General features: G+C 36.6%; 1 protein-coding gene across 7 annotated transcripts in view; it reads left to right on the forward strand.

Annotated features, from left to right (window-relative positions):
* The window catches only part of OC90 (otoconin 90), a 1,698,850-nt gene that overhangs the window by 398,490 nt on the left and 1,290,360 nt on the right, over positions 1–10,000 (forward strand). The gene's annotated exons all lie outside the window — the stretch shown is intronic.

The raw sequence follows: 10,000 nt of genomic DNA on the forward strand, positions 1-10,000 counted from the left end.
TAATGCCCCACAGGGTGTGTGTTAATGTGTAATTAATGCCCATGCAGGGGTTTTGTGAGCCCCAACGCCACAGGTGGAAGGCCTCTACACTGCTGGAGGGGCATTAATTACACATTAACACACACCCTGGAGGGCATTATTGCACTTAGACAATGAGCTCTCTGTAAAATTGTTGTGTTTTACTTACTTAGGTGTTTTTTAAGTACTATTTTATTTTTTTAATGTAAAATAGTTCCTCTGTCTAATGTTTCATATTTGCTGTAGTATATGTTAATGGTGTTGGAGGAAGCATTTTACATCAAACATATATAAAAAATAATAATAGTGCTTAAAAAAATAATAAGCAAGTGAAACACAATTTTACATTCTCTCTCCCATACACACATACAGTCTCTACTGCTTACATGCATACATATACACACAAAGTCTCCTTCCATACACACATTCACTCACACAAGATCAGTCTTTCTCTCCATCTCTCTCACACACAATCTCTTCTGCTTACATACATGCATTCAGTCACACATCGCTCTCACTTTCTCTCTACTTTCTGGATCTCTCTCTCTGTCTCACACACACACACACACACACACACACACACACACACACACACACACACACACACACACACACACACACACACACACACACACACACACACACACACACACACACACACACACACACACACACACACACACACACACACACACACACACACACACACAAACACACACACAGTCATTCTGGTTTCATACACACATTCACTCACACAAGGTTAGTCTCACCCTCTTTCTTAATCTCTCACAGTCTCCAGCTCCTTTCATACACACATTCACTCACACAAGTTCACTCTCGCTCTTTCTCAATCTCTCTCTCACACTAGTCACACACAGTCTCCTCTGCTTACATACATGCATTCAATCACACCACTCTCACTTTCTCTCTCACTCTCACACACACACACACACACACACACACACACACACACACACACACACACACCTTTTTTTTAGTTGTCTTCTTTTTGATATTTTACACTTGGTAAACAGCAAAATTGCTGCTTAGTGAGTATAAAATAATGGCGGCCATTCTGTTTTCTCTGCCCAAGCTCCACGGCAGCTTGATATGCTGCCGTGAAGCAGCAGACTTGTTCTTCTCAGCAGACATTACATGTACATTATTACACTGCTGGAGAATGCTCATTCTCCAATCGGGGTACTGATACACAGTTTGCCCATTGTATAATACAATTTAAAATATTAGCATTCAACCACATACAGTTAAAATTATATGACCTAATATTTTATATTTATAAAAAAAGTTACAGACTGTCATTTGCTAATACAGTGCATCCCTTAATAGCACAAACATTCTAATGGATATTTTTATACTGTACGCTTTATAAATGTGTAATAAAAACTCTGTATGTGTTTAACAATAGCAGTGCTAAATTGAATCAATAATAATGTTTAAAAATAAAAAGAAATGTTTAAAGTTGCAATTTATCATTTGCTAATTTTGTAAGATTAATACTCTTACCAGACTAACATGAATCCCTTATTAGCAAAAGACTGCAATGCAAATGTATATACTATAGTTATAAAATACAATAAATCTCTTAATGTGCATATCCATAGCTAGTGGGGTTTGACTTTATTGGCCTGAAATTGTCCATTAAAATGACTTAAAAGAAAAACGTCATGGACATTCAGAATTGCCAATATAGCTGAAACACCTGATGTTCATAAGAGTCATTTGAATATATCCCATGTGCCTCTGATACAAGAGGTTTCAGAGGTCACTCAGTGGAAGTTCTAGCTTGGCTGAAGTTTTCATTTAGCTTTTACTGATTGTTTTTTCTGTGTGACCTTCTTACTCTTTGTTTTAATGTTTTATAATAGTAATACAGTGTATATGTAATAATGTTAATCTTGCTTATAAGCTTCCTAGTGTCTTGAAAAGATTTGCTGTATTGTGGTTACGAGACACCAGCTTTTCCTTTCAGTTTTACACAGCTATAACCAAGACTAAGATTTAGTTTAAGAACCTTATTTTGAATGACTCCTCACATGGACTGCCATTCTATAATACTATCATTCTTGCTATCAATAGCTGTCAAATTCCTCTGACTGAGCCTTTCTGATTTCTATCAGTGTTTGGAGAATGACTTCCATTTTCTTAAGTCATATTTCCATTATACAGTCTCTATAGGATTTCTCTTGAATGTGGCAGTCTTTTTTTGTCTTTAATGACAAGGGTTTTGCTCTGTGTTAGAAGAGGTTATTTTTAAGTCATTTCTTCCCAATAAATATTTTGCTTTGTCTATAGCCATGTTTTATTCTTTTACCCATCAATTTGACCATGGGAAGAATCTGAGTTCTTTATCTTCTTTTGCTTTCTTCCCATTTCATCTCTGTTAGTTCAGTCCCTCACATCTTAGCACCTTCCTATAATGCATTATAGGTTATTATAAAGCATTTAGCATTTTGGACTTGTTTAAAGAAAATTTCTTGACCAATTAAGTTCAAATTGAAACAGTTGGATGTACAACTAAAGTAAGTATTCTGTATTTATATAATTCAGTCCTGTATGGATGAGGTTTCTGTCTTGCCTAAATTATTTATTTTAAGGAAGTCAAACAGTTTAACAGTTGGATTATTTTATCTTATTATTCTGTTGTTCATGGTTATGGTTTTCAAAAAGACATTTTTAGTTTGGTAAAAATGTAGCAGGATTATAACTTGTATGGGCACTTTTTTCCCTATGACTTTCTTCCTACTTTGCAAATTCTTTCATTTCCAGTATTAAGTTCCAGATTTTTTATGAAATGCAAAACTTCATAATCTCTTATTTATATTCAATTATCCCAAAGTCTTTTATAGTCTACCTTCTGGGTCTATCCTCCAAATTATCCACTTTATTATTGGTTAGTAATATCTTTCTTGTCAGTTTTCTTTTCACTTAGTTCCAAGGTTACCTCACTTATCTGTTGCTGCTGAATGTGCAGGCATATCTTTTTCCACAGCTGTCAGATTTTTAGAAAGGATGACATGCTTGTCATCCTTAAAAGATTCCTAGAAAATTTCTAAATCCACTTCTTATTCCTTTTTTGTGTTGATGAAAATATATGACTCTTTAAAAATTCCACACTTTTCTGTACATAATTAAATTATGACAAAAGAATTACTGGACCAAGGTGATACCATCGTGAAGGTCAGGCTACAGCCTCTCGTAATTTACACAAATTTGGCTGAAAGGATATTGTTCCCAACTTAAATGTCAATTTTCTATGCACTTACATTTTTACAGCTTCACAAGTCAAAGAATTATGTACTCAGTCCTCCACATAAACTATAGTTTCCACTTAAACTAGAGTGACTAAACTATGCATACTCCTTTTGATGCAAAATTTTGCTATGTAACAAATAGTTGTCAGTAGATTTAACTTAATTGATCAGAATCATGACTGATTGATTGATTAACAGCCAATAGGCTAACAATTAAAGAAACCCCATATAACACCTGCATAATATGCACATTCACCTAATATGACACATACACTGTGGAAGGCTATGCATCCTCAATCTTTAATTCATTATAAATAATACTACTTCACTCAGATATGACTCAGTGGTGACATGCAGTAACTCATACCCTTAATGATAGTGCTTCCATACAGGAAGTAAAAGCTTTGACATCTACTCCTCCACTGAAGTGTTCTTACTACCCACCTAACTCACCTAGGACATTCATGGACTCCATATAAATACCTCTTGCACTATCAGTAACAGTGGTAGTCTGTCTTTGTGATGAACAGTGAAGATCACTAAAGAGTAACTACCCCTTTCCCCGAGGTACACTGATCTCAGTACATGAGGGCACAGATGGCCCCTGCATAAGGTGCATTGGAAGGAGAAATTGTCGCTTACATTCATATGTTTCAAATTCTGCTGTAAACTGCATCATCTCCCATATAGAACTCAAAAACCTGTTGCATACTTTCTCATCAAATGAGTGTCAACAGCTATTACAGCCTTCTACTCACTTTGAGCAGCCAATGGCCATAGGTCGGAGTCAAAGTCACAGTTTCGTCACCTCAGACAAATGCATTGGCTTACTCATAATTTGTATAAGTAGCTTTCAGCAGGGGATACTGTACCCTTTAGATGATGTTGATAGTATATGAAAAATGGGGTACCACATTTTTCCAAATAAGACATATGCTTAAAAATTTTTTTTCAGTATGCATTTTTTAAGCTTTCAAAAATGTAGCAACTTTGTTTACCTTTGTGTATATATATGACTGTTCCCCACTTGCTGAAGTAAAAGATGCATTCCTTCCTTGTGTTTTCCATCATTTTTGTTGCATACAAAATGCTTTCACAAGGCGCTACTATTGCATAATGCAAGAAAATTCCTGCCCATCAACATTTATCAGCCACTGCTATAAAATATTTCCTAAAATGCATATGTGGAGTGGATATGTCATTAACAGCAAGTAGTCATTAGTAATGAATGGTTACATTCTATAATATTCGAATGTTTATTGTACTTATGGGGAACCTAATATCAAACAGGCAGCCTAGCTGTTAACTGCATGCCTTAGAAGGATAAAGCTCTAACTATGACCCAGATCACCTGGGACCAATTATCATCCCAAATGCAGGAGCAGGCAGATAGAATGCTTGGAGTGAGTGGCTAGTGCTGGTTTACCCATCGGGGGGGGGGGGGTAGGTGTCTTAGAGTCTGAGAAATATTGTCACCAGGTCATGCGTGAGTGGATCATTAAGCAACACATGGTATAAAACATGTATTCAATCTGCCAATCAGCTTAGCAGCAAAGACAGAATTTGCATATCTGTGTGGAAACATGCTGTCATCACTTAGCCAACACTGCAGGTCACCCTTGATCTTGCATGCATCAAGCCAAAGAAAATCTGTAATCTGCAAGGATGATAACCCTTCTTCCTCATCCCACTGCTACTCATAAGGCCACAGAATGTAGAACAAATTAGTCAATCATATATCAGAGGGAAGGATGATAGTCAGCAGGCACAAACCAGATAAAGAAACAGAAAAAAAAAACAATAAAACAGCATATAAATATTGCACTATTTACGTCATTCAAGCATCAGACAAAGAAAGACAATAAACCTGCATATAAATATTGCACTGTTTATATATTCAAAATAATTTTACTGTATAACTGAATTAAAGGTTTTACAGTATATTAGAGACAGCATTTTGTGTGCAGAATACCAGTTATGGCTGAATGCATAATGGGAGACAACATATTTAGAGTAGAACTGTGTTGTATGTCATGTCTGAGCCACTGTCCTGAATGCAGTGTGCTAAAGTGAGGTATAAACATTTTTACCAACAGTTTGATTTGTAGCATACCTCTCAACTTCTTTTCTCAAGAATTCTAGACAAAGCCAAACTAATAGAGGAAAGCTCAAAATCAGGGGCACTTGTTGAATATTTCACTTAAATTGTTGATTATCAAAAGGTTCTGTATCATAATATATTTTCGATCAATAAGAAGTATGAAATTCTATTGTCTAGCATTATTAATTAACTGTAATCATCAATGTTTTACCAGAAAATCAAAACTTTTGTGAGGGACAGAAACAAAAATATGAAGCAAAATAAGGGACATTCTGCACAGTTCTGGAAAGATGAGAGATGTGATTTGTACTTTTATTTTATATCTATTTTTTCAGTACACCATATTGGAATGCCAATAAACTGATAAGATGGATGTGGTAATGTTTTGCTTCTTATGGAAACATTTTCAGCTACACTTATGGGAGAAATTCAAATAGAATGCTATTTCAGTGCTTAAGGATAACATATTATACATCGTTTTAGAGAACTGTATACTATTTTTCTTGTACCTGTAATTTTTTTGAGAGAAGGCTTATTCTTATTCTTTAGCCTCTGGGATGCAAACAAGACCAACTACAAATGCCACTTTTCCCCATACTACTGAAAGGAAGCCTGCCTTGTTGAACCATCACTGTGGGATTTATCTTCGTGATGGTCACTGAAGTTGGGGTCTGCCCACACTGCCAGGAACTTGGGACCACCTAGGTCAAGTCAGGAGTATCATGTGGGAAGATTGGTATGAACATCCAGTTAAACCACTTTTCTACCCTGTGGAAAAGGATATAGAGGTCATAGCTATGGACTACTTTCTGGAAAGCTAATGAACATGCCTGGCTACCTATGTTTACTTTATGCCTATAACTAACAGTGACGGCTCAACTAGCTAGGTCTCCTGAGAGTAACAATTTCAAAAAAGAGGATTACCTCTTGTACTCCAAGTAAAACAAGAAACTCAGAGGTACTGCATAGTAGAGAAATTGGGGAGTATTCCTCTACAAAGAGGCCAGTCACAAGCAGAGTCCCTCAGGAATTGGTCCTGGAACTACTCTGCTTTGGCATTTCTCTGAAGCCAAGACCAATATCAAGGGCCTCTGGCTGACTAAATTTATAGATGATTTCAAATTAGGAGCAGTCATAGAATCCCCCACTAACACAAATGTTCACCAGGAGGGGCTGACACAGACAAACAACTGGTGTCAGAGCCATGGACTAAAACTAAATGCCAAGAAATGCATAATAGTTTCCTTTGAGAAATCATCAAGCCCTAGTAACTAATATATTGACAACACACCCTAAAAGTTGACCCAATAGTCAGGCACTTGGAGACACACATAGACAGTAATCTAGCCTTTGGCCATCACACGTCTACAGTAGTTAGGAAATTATTCTATGTCGTGCAACTTACAAACAAAGATATAGCATCTAGGCCCAAGGAAGTCATTGTTCCATTGTATTCAGCATTCATCACACCTGTTATTGAGTACAATGCTCCCTTTGGTATATACCTAAACATGCACATCCAGCAATTAGAATGTCCACAGAGGTCTCTTACAAATGAATGCAGGGCATAAAATAACATGGCCTGTGTGGACCACCTCAAGGCCCTATCCCTCTTTTCGGTCATCTACAGGATGTTGAAGAGAGATCTATGTCTAGTATACAAGACAGTGTCAGACCCCCACCCTGATGGACCTCCTGCATGCCCATAAAACAAACAGCACCAGAAATACTCAGTCAACAAATTTAAAACTTGCCTGTGATATAAATAGGACCTGCTGGAAAGGCAAGTATGTATTCCAGAGACTACCACGCTTCTGGAACAGGCTCCCCATCCACATGAAGCAGAGTTCCACCCTAACCCAATTCAAGAGAAACTTGAACAATTGGAGAGGGAGCAGGGAATTTATCCCTGGTTTGGCACCTATGTCTCTAATGGACACAGACAGCTGGTAGATGTTTCATCTCCCAGGAACCTATTTGTAAATGCTTCTTCTCCCAAGCCTCTGCTTATACTTATCAAGGGTAGCAGAATTTGTCAGAGATTTGGGATTTGTGGTTAGGCTTACCTTCTGCTTCACATTTTAAATTTTTTCTAGGCTTAAAAAGGCCCTTGTGGTCATTAGCCTACTGCACACATATGCGCCTATAAACTAAATATGTATTTTTGATATTGTAAGATAATTAAGACTAAAAGTGCTATTTTTGGTAAAGCAGCATTCTCAGAAAGTCACATCTAAAACTTTGAACTTGAACAAGGTTGAACTAAAGCACATTTTGAAGAACTATGTTGTCGCAATCATAAGGGGGAATCATTAGTTGATATTGTACATAATTGCACTTCTGAATGTTTAGATAGGAGTTCCAAAGGGAAAAAAAAAGTATCTGCAACACCAATAATGTCCCTTCTTTATCATAATTTTGGGAGCCCCATCTGTATCACATACTGGCCCACCTTAGTACAATGAGTAGCCATCTCAGTGTTAATACAGAGTTCTGGACTACATTGAATATCTGTGCAGGTACAGGTAATTGTATTCTATGAGAGTTTTGGCCTCTCTTCCATCTGAAGAGAGGCACGATGGTTAGCGATCAGTGATAATGGACTCATTCTGAGGAATTTTTTTTCTGGAAAGTACGCTGTTTTGGTATTGAACAAGCTCATTGTATATGGGATGATTATGGCTATGTTTTAACTATTGCAGTGCAGTGGAACATTTCAAATAGCATTTAGGAGCTTGAATAAACAAGCATTCAGAAATAACAGGTGGTCTCATATTTCCTTTGCAAATGGAATGGAAATTCTAAATTATTTATTTATTTATTTATTTATTTTTTACATTCTAGTTAAATAGCTTTAATGGTAAATATCATTTATCATATCATGAATCTTTATCCAGCACAGTATATATATATATATATATATATATATATATATATATATATATATATATATATATATATATATATATCTATATATGGCTCACTGGGGCAGTTTGCGTAGTACTAATCTATGAACCTATATATATCAAATATATGTATCAGTTTTACAATGAAACCTTGACTTCCTGAAAGTAAACATTTCAAAAGGATGAAAAATATATCCAAAAACAAACAGGCCGAAAAACTTTTTTCTTGTTTTTTGCAAGGGTCAAGCCCTACTCCCGCCAAACTTAAACCAACACCACCGTCGCACCAACTTGAAGGGAGAAATATCCCTAAAAAGTGAGTCATTGCCAGCACACAATTAGAAACCACACCAGCAATACTTTCCTATGTCAAAAATCATTTGGCATTATGCTGTTCATCTGGGTTACTAACACTCAAGTAATTTCATCTCAGGCATGTGTAGAGAAGCCATATATGTATCTATGCATCTATATATCTATAATAGTAGGTCAGTTGTTTGATTAGTAAGCTTATTCAGACTTGCTTCCACTGGAATAATTGTTTTAAATGGTCTACTATAAGTCCCTAAATCCATTGCACCACAAGAGCATTGTACTGCAACCATAGACTTGGAAGTCTTGCAGCTTGCAATGGCTGATGCTTGTGCTCAAACTTGACTAGATGGTTGGGTGAGGTTTGGCAGCTATATGGACAGACTGGAGCTGTTGCTGCTCGCCCAATCACAGTTCAGAATCTTAGTAACCCAAGTACGGTGGCCATGAGGAAGGCGTGGGAAAGGGTGGAAGTGGAAGTTAGGGGTTCAGACAGTAATCAGGAGGAGGGGGGCTAGGTTTAGGGAGTGGGAGAGTTTTAGGATTAGGAAGTGGGAGGGGAGTTTAAGTAGTGATTAGTGACTTTAGGTATAGCAAGTGAGAGGGGTGTTTTAGGTTTACAGACAGATCAGGAACTTCAGGGAGTGGGAAGGGGTGCTACAGTTAGGATGAGGACCAGGTAGGAGGTTTAGAGTTAGGGCTCTGGTAGAGGTACGCAGTTCATTATGATCAGATGGTTGGAGTGGTAGGTAATTAAGTAGGACTGGCCTAGTGGGAGTTAAGCCAATTGCCATTTTGAGCAAATGTCAGTGAGCAAATGTGTCATGAGCTACTTATATCTGATAATTTGTAGTAGACATAGTTTAAATTCTTCAGCTATGAATTTTCATCTGTTTGTCAGCAGTAGAATTTTCTGTCCAATTAAATGTATGGGTCCTACTTAGCTTGTCAACAATGATAAACTCACTTGCCCTTTTTTAGTACTAATATTTTAACAAAGAATTAAAAGTGTTGCTGTTTGGATAACTCCTTAATCAGAAGTGCTCCAAACTGAATATTTTTTTCAATGCACTTCAAATATTATGTAGCACACCCATAAATGGTAAATTACCAAAGTGTCCTGGTTGTATATTCCTCTTTCATTCTATGACAGCTTACCAAATCGTCATTTAGTTCAAAGTGGTTTGCATTTATGATTCTTTCCCTACTGTCCTCTTATTAAATGAAGAATATAAGAACACTGTATTATACTCATTTTAACCACAAGAGTAATGCCACGTACAAGTGAGTTCATATTGATGTTTTTGATGTTAATTTAAGGTGAATTAATATGTGTGTTATATGTTAGCAGTAGTTCAGCAGTATATAGTTCACATTTATATGGGCAGTCA

This window comes from Protopterus annectens, chromosome 3.part1, assembly GCF_019279795.1.
Source record: "Protopterus annectens isolate FY-2018-M chromosome 3.part1, PAN1.0, whole genome shotgun sequence".
Taxonomy (NCBI): Eukaryota; Metazoa; Chordata; order Ceratodontiformes; family Protopteridae; genus Protopterus; species Protopterus annectens.